The sequence below is a fragment of the Pongo pygmaeus genome, chromosome 20 (genome assembly GCF_028885625.2).
Source record: "Pongo pygmaeus isolate AG05252 chromosome 20, NHGRI_mPonPyg2-v2.0_pri, whole genome shotgun sequence".
In the NCBI taxonomy this organism is placed as follows: domain Eukaryota; kingdom Metazoa; phylum Chordata; class Mammalia; order Primates; family Hominidae; genus Pongo; species Pongo pygmaeus.
In genome coordinates this window covers 53,326,719-53,351,563 of record NC_072393.2, presented here as the reverse complement: position 1 = coordinate 53,351,563, position 24,845 = coordinate 53,326,719, and the positions used below count along the sequence as shown (strand labels likewise).

At 49.6% G+C, this 24,845-nt stretch overlaps 1 protein-coding gene across 1 annotated transcript in view; it reads right to left on the bottom strand.

Moving 5' to 3' along the window:
• C5AR1 (complement C5a receptor 1) overlaps positions 1-20,193 on the bottom strand; it is a 49,284-nt gene extending 29,091 nt beyond the window's left edge. Inside the window, exon 1 of the mRNA XM_063658645.1 lies at positions 19,915-20,193. The gene's annotated coding sequence lies outside the window, so the exon portion shown is untranslated. The remainder of the gene's footprint in view (positions 1-19,914) is intronic.
• Between the last annotated feature and the right edge of the window lie 4,652 nt (positions 20,194-24,845).

Below are 24,845 nucleotides of genomic sequence, written 5' to 3'. Positions count from 1 at the left end.
TGCAGTGAGCTGAGATCGTGCCACTGCACTCCAGCCTGGGCAACAGAGTGAGACTCCGTCCCAAAAAAAAAAAAAAAAAAAAAAAACACAAAAATTAGATGGGCGTGGTGGCACATGCTTGTATTCCCAACACTTTGGGAGGCTGAGGTGGGCAGATCACTTGAGGTCAGGAGTTCGAGACCAACCTGGCCAACATGGCTAAACCCCATCTCTACTAAAAATACAAAAATTAGCTGGGAGTGGTGGCGGGTGCCTGTAATCTCAGCTATTTGGGAAGCTGAGGCAGGAGAATCACTTCAACCCAGGAGGTGGAGGCTGCAGTGAGCAGAGATTGCACCACTGCACTGCAGCCTGGGTGACAAAACAAGACTCTGTCTCAAAAAAAATACAAATAATAAAATAATGAAGACGCTAACCTGAGCTGGGTTGAGGAACAGGGCAAATGGGTCCAGATGGGGAGTCCCCTTCAGTTACCCAACTTTAAGGCCATAGCCCCCTCGCTACAAAAGTGTGTTTCCCCGATCTGCAGCATCAAGCTTCCTGGACATGTTAGAAATGCAAGATCTTGGCGGGGAGCAGTAGCTCACGCCTGTAATCCAGCACTTTGGGAGGCAGAGGCAGGTGGACTGCCTGAGGCCAGGAGTTCGAGACCAGCCTGACCAACATAGTGAAACCCTGTCTCTACTAAAAACACAAAAAATTACCTGGGCGTGGTGGTGGGGGCCTGTGATCCCATCTTTCACTTGCGTCCGTGTGAAGACACCACCAAACAGGCTTTGTGTGAGCAATAAAGCTTTTAATCACCTGGGTGCAGGAGGGCTGAGTCCAAAAAGAGAGTCAGTGAAGGGAGATGGGGTGGAGCTGTTTTATAGGATTTGGGTAGGTAAAGGAAAATTACAGTCAGAGGGGGTTGTTCTCTGGCTGGCAGGGGTGGGGGTCACAAGGTGCTTAGTGGCGGAGCTTTTGAGCCAGGATGAGCCAGGAGACGGAATTTCACGAGGTAATGTCATCAGTTAAGGCAGGAACAGGCCATTTTCACTCCTTTTGTGATTCTTCAGTTACTTCAGGCCATCTGGATGTATATGTGCAGATCACAGGGGATATGATGGCTTAGCTTGGGCTCAGAGGCCTGACACCATCTACTTGGAAGGCTGAGGCAGGAGAATTGTTTGAACCCGGGAGGTGAAGGCTGCAGTGAGCCGAGATCACACCATTGCACTCCAGCCTGGGTGACAGAGCGAGACTCTGTCAAAAAAAAAAAAAAAAAAGAAAGAGAGAGAGAGAAAAAGAAAGAAAGAAGAAAGAGAAGGAAGGGAGGGAGGGAGGGAGGGAGGGAGGAAGGAAGGAAGGAAGGAAGGAAGGAAGGAAGGAAGGAAGGAAGGAAGGAAGGAAGGACGGACGGACAGAAATGCAAGAGCTATGGTCCTGCCCCAGCCCTGCTGAATTAGAACCTGCATTTTAACAAGACCCCCAGGTGATTCCTGGTCACCTTTAAGGTATAAGAAGCGCTGAATGTGTACGTCAACACGAGACACTGGCCGGTTCCCTTCCTGCTCTCACCATGTAGATGGCGCCCCCTTGTGGAGATTTTATTGAGACAAGGTTTGGCTCCACCGCCCTGGCTGGAGTGCAGTGGCGTGATCTCAGCCAACTGCAGACTCGAACTCCTGGAGCAATCTTCCCACTTCAGCCTCCCGAGTAGATTGGACTACAGGCACGTGCCACCATGCCCGGCTAATTTTTTTTATTATTATTGGAGAGATGGGGGGGGGGGGGTCTCGCTATATTGCCCAAGCTGGTCTTGAACCGCTGGTCTCAGAGATCCTCCTGCCTCAGCCTCCCAAAGCACTGGGATTGCAGTCATAAGCCACTACACCCAGCCAGCCTTCTTCCTTTACAGCAGGGGGTCTATCTCTTGTTGGATTTGATCATGGGTGCATGATTTGTAATCAGCTGACAATCTGAAACCACAGCAGAGATGTTTTCTTGGAAATAAGCAATTTGTATTTTTTTTTTTTTTCTAGACAGAGTCTTGCTCTGTCGCCCAGGCTGGAGTGCCGTGGTGCAATCTCAGCTCACTGCAGCCTCCACCTCCCGGATTCAAACAACTCTCCTGCCTCAGCCTCCTGAGTAGCTGGGTTTACAGGCGTGTGCCACCATGCCTGGCTAATTTTTGCATTTTTAGTAGAGACAGGGTTTTGCCATGTTGCCCAGGGTGGTCTAGAATTCCTGACCTCAAGTGATCCGCCTGTCTCAGCCTCCCAAAGTGCTAGGATTACAGTCATGCACCATTGCACCTGGCAATTTTCTCCATTTTAATATGCCCTCCAAGAAGGTAACAAGATCTTGTGGGGAAAGAAATACATATGAAACTACATCAACATCTACAGAAGAGTGGCAGATTTGCTTGAGTTCCCCAAACGCAGATTCTGAGACAATGACTTGGGTGATGGCAGTTTATTTGGGAGGTGATCCCAGGAAGCAGGAGTGAGTTAGAGAACCAAGTCAGAAACAAGGCCAGGCGCGGTGGCTCACACCTGTAATCCCAGCACTTTGGGAGGCCAAGGCAGGCAGATCACCTGAGGCCAGGAGCTTGAGACCAGCCTGACCAACATGGTGAAACCCTGTCTCTACTAAAAATACAACAATTAGCCAAGTATGCTGGCGGGCGCCTGTAATCCTAGCTACTTGGGAGGCGAGACAGGAGAATCTCTTAAACCCAGGAGGTGGAAGTTGCACTGACCCAAGAACGCACCACTGCACTCCAGCCTGGGCGACTGAGTAAGACTCCATCTCAAAAAAAAAAAAAAAAGCAAGAAAGAAATGAGAGAAAAGCCAATAAGCGCATGTTGATCAGTGGGTCACAGCTGGGGGAAACTGGGGCTCAATACAGCTGGGGATCCTCTGAGAAACCAAGCAGAAAATACCTCAGAATCTTCCCACTGAAGGATGAGGAGTGGACCAGCGTGGTGGCTCAAGCCTGTGATCCCAGCACTTTGGGAGGCCAAGATGGGAGGAATGCCTGAGGCCAGGAGTTCATGATCAGTGTGGGCAACATAGTGAGATCCCATCTCTCAAAAAAAAATTTGTTTTTAATTGCTTGTGCCTGTAGTTCCAGCTATTCGGGAGGCTGAGGAAGGAGGATCATGAGCTGGGCACGGTGGCTCACACCTGTAATGCCAGCACTTTGGGAGGCCGAGGCAGGCAGATCCCTTGAGGTCAGGAGTTCAAGACCAGCCTGGCCAACACCATGAAACCCTGTCTCTACTAATACAAAGAAATCAGCCGAGCCTGGTGGCACACACCTGTAATCCCAGCTATTCAGAAGGTTGAGACAGGAAGATTGCTTGAACCTGGGAGACAGAGGCTGCAGTGAGCTGAGATCTCACCACCGCACTCCAGTCTGGGTGACAGAGCAAGACTCTGTCTCAAAAAAAAACAGAGGCCAGGGCGGTGGCTCACACCTGTAATCCCAGCACTTTGGGAGGCCAAGGTAGGAGGATCACAAGGTCAGGAGATCGATACCAACCTGGCCAACATGGTGAAACCCCGTCTCTACTAAAAATTAAAAAAAGAGCTGGGCATGGTGGTGCACGCCTGTAGTCCCAGCTACTCGAGAGGCTAAGGCAAGAAAATCGCTTGAACCCAGGAGGCAGAGGTTGCAGTGAGCCAAGAGCCAAGATCATGCCACTGCATTCCAGCCTGGTGACAGAGCAAGACTCTGTCTCAAAAAAAAAAAAAAAAAAAAAAAAAAAAAACGTGGAGGATCTCTTGAGCTCAGGAGACCGAGGCTGCAGTGAGCTATGATCACACCACTGCACTACAGCCTGGATTACAGAGTGAGACCATGTCTCTAAAAAATAAAAAATGAAAAGTCAAATTTTTTTTAAAATGTAGGCTGGCCAGTTGGACTTCATCAAAATGAAAAGCTTTTGCATTTTTTTTTTTTTTTTTGAGATGAAGTTTCGCTCTTGTTGCCCAGGCTGGAGTGCAGTGGCACAATCTCAGCTCACTGCAACTGCCGCCTCCCAGGTTCAAGCGATTCTCCTTCCTCAGCCTCCTGAGTAGCTGGGATTCAGCCCTGAGCCACCACACCTGGCTAATTTTTTGTGTTTTTAGTAGAGATGGGGTTTCACCATGTTGGCCAGGCTGGTCTCAAACTCCTGACCTCAGGTGATCCACCTGCCTCGGCCTCCCAAAGTGCTGGGATTATAGACGTGAGTCACTGCATCCAGCCAGCTTTTGCCATTATTATAAAGGCAATTTAAAAATAAATAAAATAAAAATGAAGGAGGAAGTGGCTGGGGCGTTGATGCAGCAAACTCTCCTGGTCTTTAGGGAAGAGCTGCCCAGGGGCATTACAAAGGAAGACACTACACATCCCCACACTTTCGGGGTGCACCTGGGGTCCAAGTAGGTTCCATGGTGCCAGAGAAAACAGAGAGGAGAGGGCTAGGCCCGGTGGCTCATGCCTGTAATCCCAGCACTTTGGGAGACCAAGGCAGGCAGATCACTTGAGGACAGCAGTTCGAGATCACCCTGGGCAGCACAGTGAAACCCTGTCTCTACTAAAAATACAAAAATTAGCCAGGCATGGTGGCACGAGCCTGTAGTCCCAGCTACTCAGGAGACTGAGACAGGAGAATTGCCTGAACCCAGGAGCCAGAGGTTGCAGTGAGCCGAGATTGCACCACTGCACTCCAGCCTGAGTGACACAGCTAGACCGTGTCTCAAAAAAAAAAAAAGAAAAGAAAAGAAAAGAAATTGGTTTCTCTACTTCACCTCTAAATCAATGCTCAAAAAAAAAAACCCTCAAAATTATCAGTTTTGTTTTTTGGATTTTTTGCGTGTTTGGTGGTGGTGGTGGTGGTTGTTGTTGTTGTTGTTGTTGTTGCTGGTAGAGACAAGATTTCACCATGCTGCCCAGGCTGGTCTTAAACTCCTGGGGTCAAGCAATCTGCCTGCCTTGGCCTTCCTAAGTGTTGAGATTACAGGCATGAGCTGCCGCGCCTGGCCATAAACTATCATAGTTTTAAGAAGCAGTGAATTGTTACCTTTTCTGAAGCATATAATTGCCAGCATACCTAGGAGGCCCAAATATCTCAGTTGGGCTTGGAAGAAACTATCCCCAATGAAGTAGAGCTAATAAGGCATGTAAACTACGAATAACAAACATCCTCAGAGAAATGATGGAGGATAATGGCAAGTCAAAGCGAGAAGAGGAGGTTATGAAGCAGCACCTAACTGGAGATGAGGGATATGAAAAACTCAATTATTGAAATAATTATGTGTTGGGTGGTGTATCAGAGGGCAGAATAGACAGGGCTTTAAAAATGAATAAATGAGGCCGGGCTTGGTGGCTCATGCCTGTAATCCCAGCACTTTAGGAGGCTGAGATGGGAGGATCACTTGAGCCCAGGAGCTCAAAATTAGCCTGGGCAACACGGCAAAAGCCCATCTCTATAAAAAATTAAAAAATTAGCTGGGTGTGGTGGTGCACACCTGTAGCACCAACTACTGGGGAGGCTGAGGTGGGAGGATTGCTTGAGCCCGGGAGATCGAGGCTGCAGTGAGCTATGTTCACACCACTGCACTTCAGCCTGAGTGACAGAGTGAGAGCTTCTCTCAAAAGAAAAAAAAAAAAAAAGGGGGCCGGGCACAGTGACTCACGCCTGTAATCCCAGCACTTTGGGAGGACAAGGCGGGTGGATCATGAGGTCAGGAGATCGAGACAATCCTGGCTAACATGGTGAAACCCTGTCTCTACCAAAAATACAAAAAATTAGCTGGGCGTGGTGGTGAGCACCTGTAGTCCCAGTTACTCGGGAGGCTGAGGCAGGAGAATGGCGTGAACCCGGGAGGTGGAACTTGCAGTGAGCCGAGATCATGCAACTACCTCCAGCCTGGGCGACAGAGCTAGACTCTGTCTCAAAAAAAAGAGTGGACGAGATGAAAATACTATTCCAGAAGCATCTGTAAGGGACAGAGAGAGGGAAACTGTAAGGAAAAAGTTAAGGTATGTAGGCCAGGCATGGTGGCTCACACCTGTAATCCCAGTGCTTTGGGAGGCCGAGATGGGTGGATCACCTGAGGTTAGGAGTTTGAGACCAGCCTGGCCAACATAGTGAAACCCCATCTCTACTAAAACTACAAAAAATTAGCCAGGCATTGCGGTGGGTGCCTGTAATCCCAGCTACTCGGGAGGCTGAGGCAGGAGAATCGCTTGAATCTGGGAGGCAGAGGTTGCAGTGAGCCGAGATCACGCAACTGCACTCCAGCCTGGGCATCAGAGCAAGAGTCCGTCTCATAAAAGAAGAAGAAAATTCTCTGGATTACTAGGCAGAGACTCTTGTTCTCTTCCCTTACTTTTTCCCAAACAGTCTCTCTGTGCTGAGATGCCTGGAGTTGGGGGAGGGGTGACACAAGCTCCTCTGTGGTCACCACCTCTGGGACTGCACTGGGTCAGACCTGAAGCCAGCACAGCACTGGGTCTCACCCAAGGCCCGCTGTACCCAGAGCCTGGAAACCGCCTATGTTCACTCCAGGCTCGAGCGTTCTACAGTCAGTAGGTGGTGAAGCCAGCGGACTTGTGTCCATTTCTTCAGGATGGCGAGGTTCCCCTGGCCCTGGGTGGGTCCCGAGATGCCATCCAGGAGCTAGAACCCAGAGTTGGAAACCTTAGGAATCTACCGGGCGCTCTATTCTACTATAGCTGAGGGGCTACCCAAGCCACAAGACAAAGTCCTTCCCACTCTTCTCTCTCCTTTCCACAAGCCAAGAAGTCTCTCCCTGTGGCCACCACCCACAGCAAGTACTGCCTGGCCACCACTGATGTTCACTCCAGGCCCAAGCGCTCTTCAGTCAGCTTGTAGTGAATCCTGCCAGGCCTAGAACTCTCCCTTCAAGGCAGTGGACTCCCCTCTGGCCCAGGGCAGGTCCAAAAATGCTGTCCAAGAGCCATGGCCTGGAATCGGGGACCCCAAGAGTGCACTTGGGGGTCTACCCCCCTGTGGCCAAGCTGGCAGCTAAGCTGCAAGACGAAGTTGCATTTACTCTTCACTTTGCTTTCCCTTTTTTTTTTTTTTTTTTTTTTTTAAGACACTGTCTTGCTCTGTTGCCCAGGCTGGAGTGCAGTGGTGCAATCTCAGCTCACTACAACCTCTACCTCCCGGATTCAAACGATTCTCCTGCCTCAGCCTCCCGAGTAGCTGGGATTATAGATGCACGCCACCACACCTGGCTAATTTTTGTATTTTTAGTAGAGACGGGGTTTCGCCATGTTGGCCAGGCTGGTCCTGAACTCCTGACCTCAGATGATCCACCTGCCTCAGCCTCCCAAAGTGCTGGGATTACAGACATGAGCCACCATGCCCAGCCTTCCCTTTGCTTTTCTTTTCCTTTACTTTTTTTTTTTTTTTTTTCCGAGACAGAGTCTTACTCTGTCATCCAGGCTGGAGTGCAATGGTGTGAACTGGACTCATTGCAGCCTCTGCCTCCCAGGTTCAAGCAATTCTCCTGCCTCAGCCTCCCGAGTAGCTGGAATTACATGCGCCCCCCGACCCCCACCACGCCTGGCTAATTTTTGTATTTTTAGTGGAGACAGGGTTTCACCATGTTGGCCAGGCTGGTCTCGAACTCCTGACCTCAGGTGATCCACTTGATCACAAAGTGCTGGGATTACAGGCAAGAGCCACCACGCCTGGCCTCTCTGCTTTTCTCTGCTTTCTCAAGCAGAAGGAGTCTCTCCCATGTAGCTACCACAGCTGGGAATGTGCCAGGTTCCACCTGAAGCCATCACGTTTGAGTCTCACCCAAGGCCCACAGCGTGTACCACCTGGCCTGGCCACTGCTGCCAATTATTCAGGGCCCAAGGACTTTAGTCAGCAGGTGATGAACCTGCCAGGACTGGGTCCTTACCTTCAACACAGCAGCTTCCCTTCCCCCTCACAGTGTGTTTGAAATGTCCTCCAGGAGCTGGGGCCTGGAATGGGAGTCACGCAATTCCGCTCAGTGCCCTGTCCTACTGAGGTAGGAGGCGGGGCTTGTACACACGACCAAACTGAGGACTGGCTGAAACAGGTCTAGGGCAAAAGCAGTTTTCCATAAGACACGCCCACCAGTGTACCATATCAGTTTACCATTGCCATGGCAACACTCGGACCTTAGCACCACTTTCCATGGCAATGACCCGGTGACTGGAAGTTACCACCCTCATCCTAGGAATTTTTGCATAAACTGCCCCTTGATTTGCATATAATTAACGGTGGATATAAATATGACAGCAGTGCCGCCTCTGAGCTGCTCCTCTGGGCACACTGCCTGTGGGGTAGCCCTGCTCTGCAAGGGGCAATTCTTCTGCTGCGGCTGTGCACTGAGGCTTCAGTAAAAGTTGCTATTTAACACCACTGAGCCAGACATGGTGACTCATGCATGTAATCCCAGCATCTTGGGGGCCTGAGGTGGGTGGATCACTTGAAGCCAGGAATTCAAGACCAGCTAGCAACATGGTGAAACTCCACCTCTACAAAACATTAGCCGGGCATGGTGACACATGCCTGTAATCCCAGCTACTTGGGAGGCTGAGGCACAAGAATCACTTGAACCTGGGAAGTGGAGGTTGCAGTGAGCTGAGATCATGCCACTGCACTCCAGCCTGGGTGACAGAGCAAGACTCTGTCTCAAAAAAGGAAAAAGAAAAAAAAATAACACCACTGGCTCACCCTTGAATTCTTACATGGGCAAAGTCAAGAACCCTCCCAGGCTAAGCCCCAATATTGGGACTGCAGACATACACCACTAAGCCCACCTAATTTTTAAAAATTTTTCTCTTATAGAGATAGGGTCTTGCTATGTTGCCTAGGCTGGTTTCAAATTACTGGCCTCATGCCATCCTCCCACCTCAGCCTTCCAAAGTGCTGGGATTACAGGTGTGAACCACCTTGCCCAGACATAAACTCTCTTTCTTAAGCCATTGTTGGCTTGGGGAGGGTCTATTTGTTACAGCAGCTTATCTCATTCTAACCAATACCTGCCACTATGTATAACACGTATAACACTCCCGGCCTCATCCTTCATAGTGTACACCCCTCCCAATCCTTCCCCAGACCTTCTCCCACAGTAGAGCTCAACAGCTGACAGGTGGCCTTCCCACCTATCACTTTTTACTTTATTTGCATGTTTTTTGTTTTTTGGATTTTTTTTGACACAGAGTCTTGCTCTGTCGCCCAGGCTGGAGTGCAGTGGTGCCATCTCGGCTCACTGCAGCCTCTGCCTCCCGGGTTCAAGCGACTCTCCTGCCTCAGCCTCCCGAGTAGCTGGGACTACAGGCACGTGCCACCACACCTGGCTAATTTCTTGTATTTCTAGTAGAGACGGGGTTTCACCATGTCCACCCATGATCCACCGCACCCAGCCGCATGTGTTTTTTATACCATCAGTATTATTCAGTGTGGGGAGGGTGTGCTGTTGCCAGGGCAACTGAAAGTAACAAATGCCCAGTACAGCCTTAAAGGAAAAACTCAATTTCAATCACAACTTTAGGACCAGGGCAACAAATTACCATGACAGATGGACAATCTGAATAATAGGCTTCTCATTGAAGGTTGTATTCATGGAGCACAACCACAATTTCTGAACCTTTGGAGACTTACGAGACCCTTTAGTTGTATGACACTTCAGAGACAGCTTCCTTTCAATAAAAAAGCAGGACCGGGTGCAGTGGCTCACGCCTGTAATCCCAGCACTTTGGGAGGCCGAGGCAGGCGGATTACCTGAGGTCAGGAGTTCCAGGCCTGCCTGACCAACATGGAGAAACCCCATCTCTACTAAAAATACAAAAAATTAGCTAGGCGTGGTGGCAGGCAACTGTAATCCCAGCTACTCAGGAGGCTGAGGCAGAAGCATCACTTGAACCCGGGAGGCAGAGGTTGCAGTGAGCCAAAATCATGCCATTGCACTCCAGCCTGGGCGACAGGGTGAGACTTCATTAAAAAAAAAAAAATTATTGGAGCTCTACAATGGTGTCATCATGTCCTCCAAACCAGGAAACATGCCAAGTTTTCTAGAACTTTCTCTCACTTGACTTGAGATGGGGAGAAGCACCTATCTCATTATCATCATGGGCAGCATTCCTACAACCCTTTCCAAACAAATTTTTTTTTTTTTTTTTGAGATGGAATCTCACTCTGTTTCCCAGGCTGGAGTGCAGTGGTGCGATCTCGGCTCACTGCAACCTCCGCCTCCCAGGTTCAACTGATTCTCCTGCCTCAGCCTCCCAAGGAGCTGGGATTACAGGCGCCTGCCACCACGCCCGGGTAATTTTTGTATTTTTAGTAGAGACACGGTTTCGCCATGTTGGCCGGGCTAGTCTCAAACTCCTGACCTCAGGTGATATGCCCGCCTCAGCCTCCCAAAGTGCTGGGATTACAGGCGTGAGCCACCACGTCTGGCCAGAAATATTATTAACAAAATTTATATTTTGTTAAAAGAAGTAGACATGGGGTCTTACTATGTTGGCCACACTGGTCTCAAACTCCTAGGCTCAAGCCATCCTCCCACTTCCACCTCCCAAAGTGCTGGGATTACAGGCATGAGCCTCAACACGCAGCCCAAAGAAATCTTGATAAGATTTATACAGGCTGGCTATATAAATTTATATATATACATATATATATTTGAGAAGTTGGCTAAAGGTCAAAAAATATTTTTAGACCAGACCTTTGAAGAAGTAGTCATATCCAGATTATTTATTTTATTTTATTTTATTTTTTTTTTTTTTTTTGAGATGGAGTTTTGTTTTTGCTACCCAGGCTGGAGTGTAATGGCGTGATTTCAGCTCACTGCAACATCTGCCTCCCAGGTTCAAGCGATTCCCCTGCCTCAGCCTCCCGAGTAGCTGGGATTACAGGTGCCTGCCATCATGCTCAGCTAATTTTTGTATTTTTAGTAGAAACGGGGTTTTGCCATGTTGGCCAGGCTGGTCTTGAACTCCTGACCTCTTGACATGCCCGCCTCGGCCTCCCAAAGTGCTGGGATTACAGGAGTGAGCCACCACGCCCAGCTTTTTCATTATTTTTTAAAGACAGAGTCTCACTCTGTCACCCAGGATGGAGTACAGTGGCACGATCTCAGCTCACTGCAACCTCTGCCTTCTAGGTTCAAGCAATTGTCCTGCCTCAGACTCCCAAGTAGCTGAGATTACAGACACCTGTCACCACGCCCAGCTAATTTTTTGTATTTTTAGTAGAGACAGGGTTTCACCATGTTGGCCAGGCTGGTCTCAAACTCCTGACCTCAAGTGATCCACCCACCTCGGCCTCCCAAAGTGCTGAAATTACAGGCGTGAGCCACCTCGCCTGGCCTCCAGATGATTTAATAGTCCTCTTTAGAATAGGGACACACTTGTCACATATTGCTGACCCCCTTTAAGGGACCTCAGTCTCCTAAGGAAACTTATTTAGTAGCCTGTTAAACTCACTTCATGGGTACATTTGGTGTTGTTTGTTTGTTTGTTTTTAGACTGAGTTTAGCTCTATGGCCCAGGCTGGAGTGCAGTGGCATGATCTCGGCTCACTGCAACCTCCTCCTCCCAGGTTCAAGTGATCATCCTACCTCAGCCTCCCAAGTAGCTGGGATTACAGGTGCCCACCATGAAGCCTGGCTAATTTTTTTTTTTTTTTTTGTATGTTTAGTAGAGACACGGTTTCACGAGAATTGCTTGAACCCGGGAGGTGGAGGCTGCAGTTAGCGGAGATCGCGCCACTGCACTCCAGCCTGGGGGATAGACTCAAAAAACAAAAACAACAAAAAAAAGGAACTAATTCCAAAAGGACCCACCTCCCAATATCATCACATTAAGGATTAGGATCAACCACTGTCTCCATCCATTCGGCGCTGCTATAAAATAATACCACAGGCCGGGTGCGGTGGCTCACAACTGTAATCCCAGCACTGTGGGAGGCCGAGGTGGGTGGATCACGTAAAGTCAGGAGTTCAAGACCAGCCTGGCCAACATGGTGAAACCGTCTCTACTAAAAATATAAAAATTAGCCGGGTGTGGTGGTGGGCACCTGTAATCTCAACTACAAGGGAGGCTGAGGCAGGAGAATCGCTTGAACCCAGGAGACAGAGGTTGCAGTGAGCTGAGATTGTGCCAGTGCACTCCAGCCTGGGCAACAAGAGTGAGACTCTGTCAAAAATAAAATAACACCACAGCCTGGGTAATTTATAAACAGAAATTTATTAGCTCATGGTTCTAGAGGCTGGGAAGTCCAATGTCAAGGTACTGGCAGGTTGGGTGATTCTGAAGCCAAGATAGCTCCTTGAATGTTGTATCGTCCGCAGAGCAGGAATGTTTTATCTTTACACAGCAGAGGGCAGAGGGCAAAGAGGCAAAAGGGGGCTGAACTTGCTCTTTTATAATAGTACTCATCTCACCCAGGTGTGGTGGCTCACACCTGCAATCCCAGCACTTTGGGAGGCCGAGACAGGTGGATTGCTTCAGTCTAGGAGTTCAAGAGCAGCCTGGGCAACATAGCAAGACCCCCCCCCATCTCTACTAAATATTTTAAAAATTAGCCAGACATAGTGGTGCATGCCTGTGGTCCCAGCTACTTGGGAGGCTAAAATGGGAAGATCACTTAAGCCCAGGAGTTCAAGGCTGCAGTGAGCCATGAGCAGACCACTGCACTCCAGCCTGGGCAATAGGGCAAGACCCTGTCTAAAAAAGAAAGAATGAAAGAGTCTTGAGACTAGTAAGTTTGAGGATCGCTGCTCTAGGTACAGCTGAGGAGAGTAAAGGCAACAGCTAAACCACACACACACACACACACACACACACACACACACACACACACACACACACACACACACACACACACGTCTCCACCTCTCATCCCCACACTCCTACCTCCCACATCTCTGGAAGTGTATGCAAACTCCCAGCAACTAAATGTAAAAATATAGATTAGTTTCCTCTGCTCAAAGTAGACAGGCGACCTCTAGTGGACATAAAAGGTATTGCTTGACAGCATAATATTTCTCTGCTGATTTTGTGGAGTCCGCTGAAATTCTAATAGCGGAGGGCACAGATGTCGCCCGAAAATGAGAACTTTCTTTCAGTATATAAACTTTAAACCCTGCACCGTGCCTCTTCTCATGCACGTTCTCACACACGCGCACACACACACACAGACCCACAGTTACACTCAATGTACAATTACACACAGACTCAACTAGACATGCATGCATACTTTTTTGACACAGGACCTCACTCTGTCGCCGCCCAGGCTGGAGTGCAGCACTGCAATTACAGTTCACTGCAGCCTTGACCTCCTAGGCTCAAGAGATCCTCCTGCCTCAGCCTCCCGAGTAGCTGGGACCACAGGTGCATGCCACCGCACCCCGCTAATCTGCTAATCTTTTAATGTTTTGTAGAAACCTGGTCTTGCTATATTGCCCAGACTGGTCTTGAACTTGCGCTGAAGCAATCCTCTCACCTTGGCTTCCCAAAGTGCTGCGATTAGAGGAGCAAACACACTTTTATACACCCAATCACACAGACACACACTGAAACAGTCAAATACATTCACACTTACATACTCACACAGACTCACATATACACAGTCAGACTGTCACACAAAAACACACCCTCACACACAGACACACTCATCCAGGCCGTCACAAACACAAACACACATTCGCCCAACCACACAACACTAAAAATAGCATGTCATTGACAATGGGAACTTACTAAATGAACACCATTCTCTACTTTTAAAAAATTGTAACAGAAAGTTAGTTTTTTCCCTGAGCCATTAAATAAATGTTGAGCAAATAATTAAGATGAATCTAGGTTTGGCAGCGGGCCAAATTACAGGTCCACAAGCTCTTAGCAGAAGTCCTCGGGGACAGATGAGTTGCGGAACTCAGAATTGTTCCAATTTTAGAAAGGCAATTTTGAGCGAATACCATGCATTATGTAACACTCTCAGAGACCTGATGCAGGCGCCCCTTCTCTCCCATCAGACATGGTAAAATTTTTGCAGCAAAAAATGTGAATATTCAGGGCTGGGCATGGTGGACGTGGTGGCTCACGCCTGTAATCCCAGCATTTTGGGAGGCCGAGGCAGGTGGATCACCTGAGGTCAGGAGTTCGAGACCAGCCTGGCCAACATGGTGAAACTCCGTCTCTACTAAAAATACAAAAATTAGCCTGGCGTGGTGGTGCGTGCCTGTAATCCCGGCTACTCGGGAGGCTGAGGCAGGAGAATCACTTGAACCTGGGAGGGGGAGGCTACAGTGAGCTGAGATCATGCCATTGCACTCCAGTATGGGTGACAAGAGTGAGATCCTATCTCAAAAAAAAGAAAGTGAATATTCACACCAAAGAAGATAAATAACAAGTATAAATAGCTCATATTAGTTGATTTGCCACCATGTAACACTGGGGCAAACATACCCCCCAAAAATGCTTGGGTGAGTGGGTGAGTTTTTTGTTGTTGTTGTTGTTGTTTGTTTTTGAGACAGGGTCTCACTCTTGTCACCCAGGCTGGAGTGCAGTGGTGCCATCGCCACTCACTACAGCCTCAAAATCCCGGGCTCAAGCGATCCTCCCAGCTCAGCCTCCTGAGTAGCTGGGACTATAGGCGCACGTCACCACGCCCGGCTATTGTTTTGCATTTTTTGTAGAGACTGAGTTTTTCCACGTTGCCCAGGCTGGTCTCAAACTCCTGGGCTCAAAGCCATCCGCCCACCTCGACCTCCCAAAATGTCGAGATTACAGGCGAGAGCCACTGCGCCCAGCCTGGCTGAGCTTTTTGGAATTCGGAATTGCAGATACCAGATTTGATTAGTAAGCCCTATTACCTGGCATCCACATATACTCCTGCTCTAGGTGTAAATTTTCCATTCCGGATTGGGGTTGGGTGGTTAGGATCCAGAGAAACGACGACCCTCGAGCGCCCCCTCTTGGCAGCCCCAGCCCTTGCAGTCGTGCTACCTCATTGGGTTGTCCAGGGGCTGAGGCCGGATCCAGGGCTGGGTCCTGATTGGTTTAAACCTTCATAGTAATACCGCCTCCACTTGCCTATGAGTGATTCACGAATCCACGCCTTAACCAACCAGCACCTGAGGATACTCTGGCATAGGCATTGGTTCTGAGATTCTCATGTGACCCCAGGCTGATCCAATCAGATTGAAGGAAAGCCTTTCGGTTCTCCAGTAGGGGCCTGGCCTCCTTAGCTCCCAGGGGCGGCAATGAGCTGCTCACAGGTGCCTGCCTGTCAGGGTACTCGGCCTCGAAACCTTGAGGGGAAGCAGCTTAGGGATGGGGCCAACTCTGCACCAAAAACCTGGAAACATTTAGGTCCCTTTGACAGCCACGGAAAGGCACTGCTGAGCGTTTTGTTTTTGTAGAGATGGGGTCTTGCTATGTGGCCCAGGCTGGTCAACTCCTGGCCTCAAACGATCCTCCCACCTCGGCCTCCCAAAGTGCTAGATTTACAGGTGTAAGCCACCACGCCTGGCCAGTTCTCCCTTTAAGTGATCCTGCTGCCCCGAGGCCAGCCGACAGCCCCACCACAGGGGTGCCAAGACCATCCATGCCTCTCTTGGGCTGCTCCCAGACCATGCCAGAACACAAGTGAGGCTTAGTACCCATTGCCGCCCAACCCAGGACTCCATTGATGGACAACCTATGCTCAGGGACCCATCCCCTTATAAACACTTCCCCACCAGACTTTCTGAGAACTACACTGCAGCCTGACGCTTGTCCCACGCTTCTTCCCTCACTCCTTTCCTAGCTCTCAGACCCTCGTGATGTCTGAAGGTCCTCCCTGCCACACACGCACTCCTGCTCCTTCCCGCTTTATCCCTCACAGGCATTTCCCCCAACAAACTTCTTGCACATCTAATCTGGTCTTGGCATCTGCTCCCCCGAGAACGCAAACTGACAGTCCCCAGTGACACCAGAGAGAGGTTAAAAGCAGAGGCTCAGACAAAGCATGGCGGCTCACGCCTGTAATCCCAGCACTTTGGGAGGCCGAGGAGGGTGGATCACAGGAGGTCAGAAGTTCGAGACCAGCCTGGCCAACATGGTGAAACACCGTCTGTACTAAAAACACAAAAATTACCTGGGCATGGTGGCGCGTGCCTGTAATCCCAGCTACTCGGGAGGCTGAGGCACAAGAAACACTTGAACCTGGGAGACAGAGGTTCCAGTAAACTGAGATTGTGCCACTGTGCACCCAAGCCTGGGCAACAGAGCAAGACTCCGTCTCAAAAAAAAAAAAAAAAAAGGCTGGGGGCAGTGGCTCACGCCTGTAATCCCAGCACTTTGGGAGGCCGAGGTGGGTGGATCACTTGAGGTCAGGAGTTTGAGACCAGTCTGGCCAACATGGTGAAACCCCATCTCTACTAAAAATACAAAAATTAACCAGGCATGGTGGCATGCGACTGTAGTCCCAGCTACTCGGGAGGCTGAGGCAGGATAATCATTTGAACCGGGAAGCCTCAGCTTCCCGAGTAGCTGGGATTACAGGCGCCCGCCACCACACCTGGCTAATTTTTGTATTTTTAGTAGAGACAGGTTTTCACCATACTGGCCAGGCTGGTCTTGAACCCCCAACCTCAGGCAATCCACCTACCTCAGCCTCCCAAAGTGCTGGGATTAGTAAGGCATCAGCCACCATGCCCAGCCAGTTTTTAACCAATATAATTCAAAATTGGAGGAGAGAGAAGGTAGAGAAGAAGAAGAGAATGCACTAAACACCCCCACCCTGATGCTCCCCCAGTTTCTGGTCTCAGCAAGGGGCTCCCCATCTCCCCAGGTGCACAGCCCTAACCTTCCATCCGACTTGACCTCTCCCACAACCCACAGCCAATCCAGTCGGGTGTAACGTCAAAATATATACAGATTTTGTAGGCCAGGCGTGGTGGCTCATGCCTGTAAATCCAGCACTCTGGGAGGCTGAGGTGGGCGGATCACTGAGGTCGGGAGTTCAAGACCAGCCTGACCAACATGAAGAAACCCCGTCTCTACTAAAAATACAAAATTAGCCGGGTGTGGTGGCACATGACTGTAATCCCAGCTACTCGGGAGGCTGAGGCAGGAGAATTGCTTGAACTCGGGAGGCGGAGGGTGCAGTGAGCCAAGATCGCGCCATTGCACTCCAGCCTGGGCAACAAGAGCCAAACTCCGTCTCAAAAAAAAAAAAAAAAAAAAAAAAATATATATATATATATATATATATATATATACAGATTTTGTTTGGTAGTTCCTCCATAAATGAAACACAGATTATCAGGCGGGGCATGGTAGCTCATGCCTGTAATCTCTTACACTTTGGGAGGCCAAGACAGGAGGATCACTTGAGCCCTGGAATTCAAAACCAGCCTACAACATAGGGAGATCCTGTCTCTACAAAAAAATAAAAATTTAGCCAGGCATGCTGGTGCACAGCTATAGTCCCAGCTCCTCAGGAGGCTGAGGTAGGAGGATTGTTTGAGCCCAGGAGTTGGAGGCTGCAGTGAGCTATGACTGCATCACTGAACTCCAGCCTGGGCAACAGAGCGAGACTCTGCCCAAAAAAAAAAAAAAATTTTTCCAACAAAATATTGTACATGCATGTTCATAGCAGCACTATTCACAACAGCCAGAAGGTGGAAGCAACCCAACTGTCCATCAACAAATGAACGGATAAACAAAATGTGCAAAATGTGGCCTATCCATACAATGGCATTTTTTTTTCCGAGACGGAATCTCGCTCTGTCGCCCAGGCTGGAGTGCAGTGCTGCGATCTCAGCTCACTGGAACCTCCACCTCCTGGTTCAAGCGATTCTCCTGCCTCAGCTTCCTGAGTAGCTGGGATTACAGGTGTGCACCATCACACCCGGCTAATTTTTGTGATTTTAGTAGATACTGAGTTTCACCATGTTGGCCAGGCTGGTCTTGAACTTCTGACCTCAGGTGATCCAGCCACCTCGGCCTCCCAAAGTGCTGGAATTACAGGCGTGAGCCACTGCGCCCGGCCAATGGAATGTTATTTAGCCATAAAAAGGAATAAAGCAGCCGGGCACAGTGGCTCACCCCTGTAATCCCAGCAATTTGGGAGGCCGAGGCGGGTGGATCATGAGGTCAAGAGATTGAGACCAGCCTGGCTAACATGGTGAAACCCCGTCTCTACTAAAAACACAAAAAAACTAGCTGGGCGTGGTGGCACGCGCCTGTAGTCTCAGCTACTAGGGAAGCTGAGGCAGAAGAATCACTTGAACCTTGGAGGCAGAGGTTGCAGTAAGCCGAGATCGCACCACTGCACTCCAGCCTAGTGACAGAGCAAGACTCCATCTCAAAAAAGAAAAAAGAAAAAAAAAAAACAAGGAATGAAGCACTGATACTTGCTCTCACCCAGAAGAGCCTTGAAAACATGACGCTACAGCCGGGCGCAGTGGCTCACACCTGTAATCCCAACACTTTGGGAAGCCCAGGCGGGCGGATCACCAGGTCAGGAGATCAAGACCATCCTGGCTAACATGGTGAAACCTCGTTTCTACTAAAAACACAAAAAATTAGCCGGGCGTGGTCACCGGCGCCTGTAGTCCCAGCTAATCAGGAGGCTGAGGCAGGAGAATGGCATCAATCTGGGAGGCAGAGCTTGCAGTGAGCCGAGATCGCGCCACTGCACTCCAGCCTGGGCGACAGAGTGAGACTCCATCTCAAAAAAAAAAAAAGAAAACATGACTCAAGTGAAATAAGCCAGACACAAAAGGCCCTGTATGTTATGATTGCTTTTATATAAAATGTCCAGAACAGGCATATTTATATAGACAGAAAGTAGATGAGTGCTTGCCAGGGGCTGAGGGGAGGGGGAATGGGGAGATGGTGTTTAATGAGTACGGGGTTTCATTTTGGGAAGACGAAAACATTTTAAAGATGAATGATGGTGATGGTTGCACAACACTGTAAATGTACTTAGTGCCACGAACTGTGCACTTTAAAGCAGTTAAAATGGGCCAGGCGTGGTGGCTCACACCTGTAATCCCAGCACTTTGGGAGGCCGAGGCAGTGGATCACCTGAGGTCAGGAGTTTGAGACCAGCCTGGCCAATATGGTGAAGCCTCATCTCTACTAAAAATACAAAAATTAACCAGGCATGGTGGCGCACACCTGTAATCCCAGCTACTCGGGAGGCTGAGGCAGGAGAATCACTTGAACCTGGGAGGTGGAGGTTGCAGTGAGCAGAGATCGCCTCACTGCACTCCAGCCTGGGTGGCAGAGCAAGACTCTGTCTCAAAAAAAAAAAAAAAAAAAAAAAAAAAGATGGTAAGATGATTAAAATGGTAACCTTTATACTATGTGTATTTTTATCAGTATACATACATACACTTTTTTTTTTTTTTCTTTGAGACAGTCTCACTCTGTCACCCAGACTGGAGTGCAGTGGTACAATCACAGCTCACTTCAGCCTCAATTCCTTAACTCAAGCAATCCTCCTGCCTCAGCCTCCAGAATAGCTGAGACTACAGGCACAAGCCATCACGCCTGGCTAATTTTGTTTTAATTTAGTGTACAGATGGGGTCTCGCTATGTTGCCCAGGCTAGTCTTGAACTCCTGAGCTCAAACAATTCTCCAGCCTCAGCCTCCCAAAATGCTGGGATTGCAGGTGTAAGCCACCATGCCTTGCTTTTACTTTTTTCATTTAAAAAAAAAATTTATTTTTATTTTATAGAGACAGGGGTCTCAGTATGTTGCCCAGGTTGGGCCTGAACTCCTGGGCCCAAGTGATCTTCCTGCCTTGGCCTCCCAGGGTGCTGGGATCGCAGGTGTGAGCCTCCACGCCCGGCCCACACACGGATTTTTGACCACTTCTCCCCTCCTCCCCAGCCAACACTCTAGTACAGCCACCATGGTCTCTCACCTGAACTAGGGCAGTGGTGTCCTCACTGGGCTCCCGGCTTCCACCATCGCCCCTTGCAGTCCATTCTCCACATCGCAGTCAGAAGGTCTTGAGATCTGAATCAGCTCACACCCTCCTCACCTCAGAAGCCTCCCATACCTCCCACCTCATCCAAAGTGCACATTGTGGCCGGGCACAGTGGCTCACGCCTGCGATCCCCGCACTCCGGGAGGCCAAGGCGGGCGGATCACTTGAGGTCAGGAGTTTGAGACCAGCTTGGGCAACATGGCGAAACCCCGTCTCTACTAAAAATACAAAAATTACCCACGTGGGGTGGCACGTGCCTGTAATCCCAACTACTCAGGAGGCTGAGACTCGAGAGAATCGCTTGAACCAGGGAGATGAAGGCTGCAGTGAGCCGAGATCGCGCCACTGCACTCCAGCCTAGGTGACAGAGCAAGACTGTCTCAAAAAAAAAAAAAAAAATTGCACTCTGTGGCCCATGAGACCCTGATCAAGCTGCCTGTCCTCTCTTGCCTCACCTCCTCCTCTTGCTCTCCTCCACTCCCTCTTGCTTCAGCCACTCTGGCCTCTTTGCTGTTCCTTGAACAAGCCATGCACACCACCCTGAAGGTTTTTGCACTTACTGTTCCCTCAGCCCCCAGAGACCTGCCAGCCTCACCCTCACCTGTCTTGGGCTTCTACCCAGTAACCAGCCCCTCCATCATCCCCATCACCCTTACCCTGCTTTCACTCAAAGTTATGAATCACATTTCTTGTCTTTGTCCCCGCTAATATTTAGTTCCATTAAGAACAGGAATTTTTTTTTTTTTTTTTGAGACAGAGTCTCACTCTGTCACCTAGGCTGGAGTGCAGTGGTGCGACCTCGGCTCACTGCAACCTCTCCATCCTGGATTCAAGCAATTCTCCTGCCTCAGCCTCCCAAGTAGATGTGATTATAGGCACCCACCACCACGCCCAACTAATTTTTGTATTTTTAGTCAAGACGGGGTTTCACCATGTTGGTCAGGCTGGTCTGGAACTCCTGACTTCAGGTGATCTGCCCTCCTAGGTCTCTCAAAGTGCTGGGATTACAGGCATGAGCCACCGCGCCCGGCTATTAATTGAATTTCTTGTCTGTGTTTCCCACTAATATTCAGTTCCATTGAGAGCAGGAATTTTTCTTTTTTTGAGATAGGGTCTTGCTCTCTTGCCCAGGCTGGAGTGCGGTAGTGCAGTCACAGCTCACTGAAACCTTGACCTCCCAGGCTCAAGCAATCCTCTCACCTCAGCCTCCCGAGTAGCTAGGACTACAAGGCATGCACCACCATGCCCGGCTAATTTTTATATTTTTTGTAGAGACAGGATCTCACTATGTTGTTCTGGATGGTCTCAAACTCATGACCTCAAGTGATCCTCCTGCTTTGGCCTCCCAAAGTGCTGAGATTACAGGCATGAGTCACCGCACCCGGCCATTAATTGTATTTCTTGTCTGTGTCCCCACTAATATTCCGTTCCACTGAGAGCAGGAATTTTTTTTTTTTTTTTGAGATGGAGTCTAGCTCTGTCGCCCCGGCTGGAGTACAGTGGTACAATCTCAGCTCACTGCAACCTCCGCCTCACAGGTTCACGCAATTCTCCTGCCTCAGCCTCCTGAGTAGCTGGGATTACAGGCGTGCGCCACCACGCTCAGCTAATTTTTGTATTTTTAGTAGAGACGGGGTTTCACCATGTTGGTCAGGCTGGTCTCGAACTCCTGACCTCCTGATTTGCCCGCCCTGGCCTCCCAAAGTGCTGGGATTACAGGCGTGAGCCACTGCACCCGGCCGGAATTTTTTTTTTTTTTTTGAGATAGGGTCCTGCTCTCTTGCCCAGGCTGGAGTGCAATGGTGCAGTCACACAGCTCACTGCAACCTTGACCTCCAAGCAATCCTCTCACCTGAGCCTCTGGAGTAGCTGGGACTACAAGGCATGCACCACCATGCCTGGCTAATTTTTGTATTTTTTGTAGACAAGATCTCACTATGTTGTCCAGGATGGTCTCAAACTCATGACCTCAAGTGATCCTCCTGCTTTGGCCTCCCAAAGTGCTGGGGTTACAGGCATGAGCCATCACGCCCAGCCGAGAGCAGAAATTTTTGCCTGTTTTATCCACTCCTGTGTCTCCAGTGTTTAAAATAAGCTTTGGCACACAGCAGATGCTCAAAAAATAATTGTGGGTTTTGGGGGGGGGTTAGTTTTTTAGAGACAGGATCTTGCTGTTTCCCAGGCTGGAGTGAAGTAGTGCAATCATAGCTCACTGCAGCCTCGACCTCCTGGACTCAAGCAATCCTCTCCTCTCAGCCTCCTGAGTAATTGGGACTACAGGCATGCACCACCACGCCCGGCTGATTTTTTAATTTTTTGTCGAGATGAAGTCTTGCTGTGTTACACAGGCTGGTCTCTAACTTCTGGCCTCAAGTGATCCTCTGGCTTTGGCCTCCCAAAGTGCTGGGATTACAAGCAAGAACCACTGTGCCCAGCCTCAAAAAATATTTGTTAAAAGGAAGATTAAACAATGGAGACCAAAAGAGAAACCAAGAGAAACAGGAGGAGAAAAGGAAGCGATAAAGGGAAGGAGATAGGGGACACTGAGACTAGGGACCTGGAAGCTGTGGGGTGCGGGGGCAGGGGAAGGGGAGCAAGGTGGAAGAAAGTGTTGGGGTGAGGTAAGTGTGGAGGAGAGAAGAAAGAGAATCAGCTGGGGCTGGGCACAGTGGCTCACGCCTGTAATCCCAGCACTTTGGGAGGCCGAGGCGGGAAGCTCACTTGAGGTCACGAGTTCAAGACTAGCCTGGCCACTCTGGTGAAACCCTCTCTCTACTAAAAATACAAAAATTAGCCGGGCATGGTGGTGGGCGCCTGTAATCTCAGCGCCACTGCACTCCAGCCTGGGTAACAGAGCAAGACTCCATCTAAAAAAAAAAAAAAAAAAAAAAAAAAAAAAAGAACGAGCTGGGGACACAGAGCAATAGAGAGGGGACAGAATGAGTCAGCAGAGACATACAGAGTGGGAGAAACAATACCAAGAGACACCAGAGAGATACACAGGACACAGAAAGACTGAGACGCAGAGAGACAAACACAGAAAGAGAAAAGAGCCAAGACACACAGAAACAAGGAAACGAAAGAGTAGGAAAAAATGGGGCTGGGAGAAGAGAGATGAAAACCAAAGAGAGGGGGGCCAGTGGGAACCGAAATGGAGAGGCCCCTCCCTCAAACTCACCATTTGCTGGTGGCCAGGGCTTTGGACTGACTTGCTATCCCCAGAGGATCCCAGCTGGGGCTTTTAAACCCTGAGGGACAGAGGTGGTGGGGAGAGAGAACATGTGACATCGTTCTCAGGGCTTGAGATCACCAGTTTATTTATTCCTCAGAGCAAGTCTATGAAGTAAGTACCATTAGCATCTTCATTCTACAGAACCACAAAGGCAGGGCCAGGCACGGTGGCTCACGCCTATAATCCCAGGGCTTTGGGAAGCCAAGGCAGGAAGATCACTTAAGCCCAGGAGTTCAAGACCAGCCTGGCTAACATAGTGTGAAACCCCATTTCTATTAAACAAACAAACAAAAAGTTTAAAAAATTTAAATAAATTGTAAGGCTGGGCACAGTGGCTCACGCCTGTAATCCCAGCACTTTGGGAGGCCAAGGTGGGCGAATCACCTTAGGTCAGGAGTTTGAGACCAGCCTTACCAACATGATGAAACTCTGTCTCTTCTAAAAATACAAAAATTAGCCGGGTGTGGTGGCGGGCGCCTGTAATCCCAGCTACTCGGGAGGCTAAGGCAGGAGAATAGCATGAACCCGGGAGGCGGAGCTTGCAGTGAGCCGAGATTGCATCACTGCACTCCAGCCTGAGCGACAGAGTGAGACTCCGTCTCAAAAGAAAAAAAAAAGAAACAGAGGCCGGGTGTGGTGGCCCATGCCTGTAATCCCAGAAATTTGGGAGGCCCAAGCGGGCAAATCACGAGGTCAGGAGTTCGAGACCAGCCTGGCCAACATGGTGAAACCGCATCTCTACTAAAAAATACAAAAATTAGCCAGGCATGGTGGCAGGGGCCTTAATCCTAGCTATTTGCGAGGCAGAGACAAGAGAATTGTTTGAACCTGGGAGGTGGAGGTTGCAGTGAGCAGAGATCGGGCCATTGCACTCAAGCATGGGGGACAAGAGTGAGATTTCTCTCAAAATAAAAATAAAATAATAATAATAATAGAAAAAAAAAAAAACTAGCTGGGTGTGGTGGTGGGCACCTGTAATCCCAGCTACTCGGGAGGCTGAGGCAGGAGACTCACCTGAACCAGAAGGTGGAGGTTGCAGTGAGCCGAGATCATGCCACTGCACTCCAGCCTGGGCAACAGTGCGAGACTCCATCTCAAAAAAAAAGAAAAAAAGAAACACAGAAGTTGAGTGACCTGCCCAAAGTCACACAGTTTGTAATGAGAGGAGCTGGAATTTGAACCCGAGTAGTCTTGCCCCAATCAGTGCCCCTAACTATCACCTATGCTGACTATAAAGAAGTGCTGGCTTCCTAGATTCCCCTTCACAGCCACCCTCTGGGGAGTGGTGGTGGGGTAAAGGGGAGGTGAGCACAGCAGCTGACCTTCCTAACCACCTCCACAGATCTCCAGGAGCCACAATGTGGGAGAAGATGCTCAGCCTCACTCTCCTGGAAAGGCCCCCAGCTCAAGCCGGGAGGCTGGACAGGAACCAGCTTCCTGCATGTCAGATCCCAGGCCCTGCCCAGAGCCAGGCCTCAGTCTTCCAAGATGGAACATGGACTCCTTGCCCAGAAGCTAGACCTCAGTTTCCTGGCCTTGGTTTCCTAGCAGCGCCCCAGGCCAGAGAGGCCGCACCAAGTCTTCCAAGGCAGCACAGCGCTTTGGTCATTGGCTCTGAGATTGCCAGACAGGC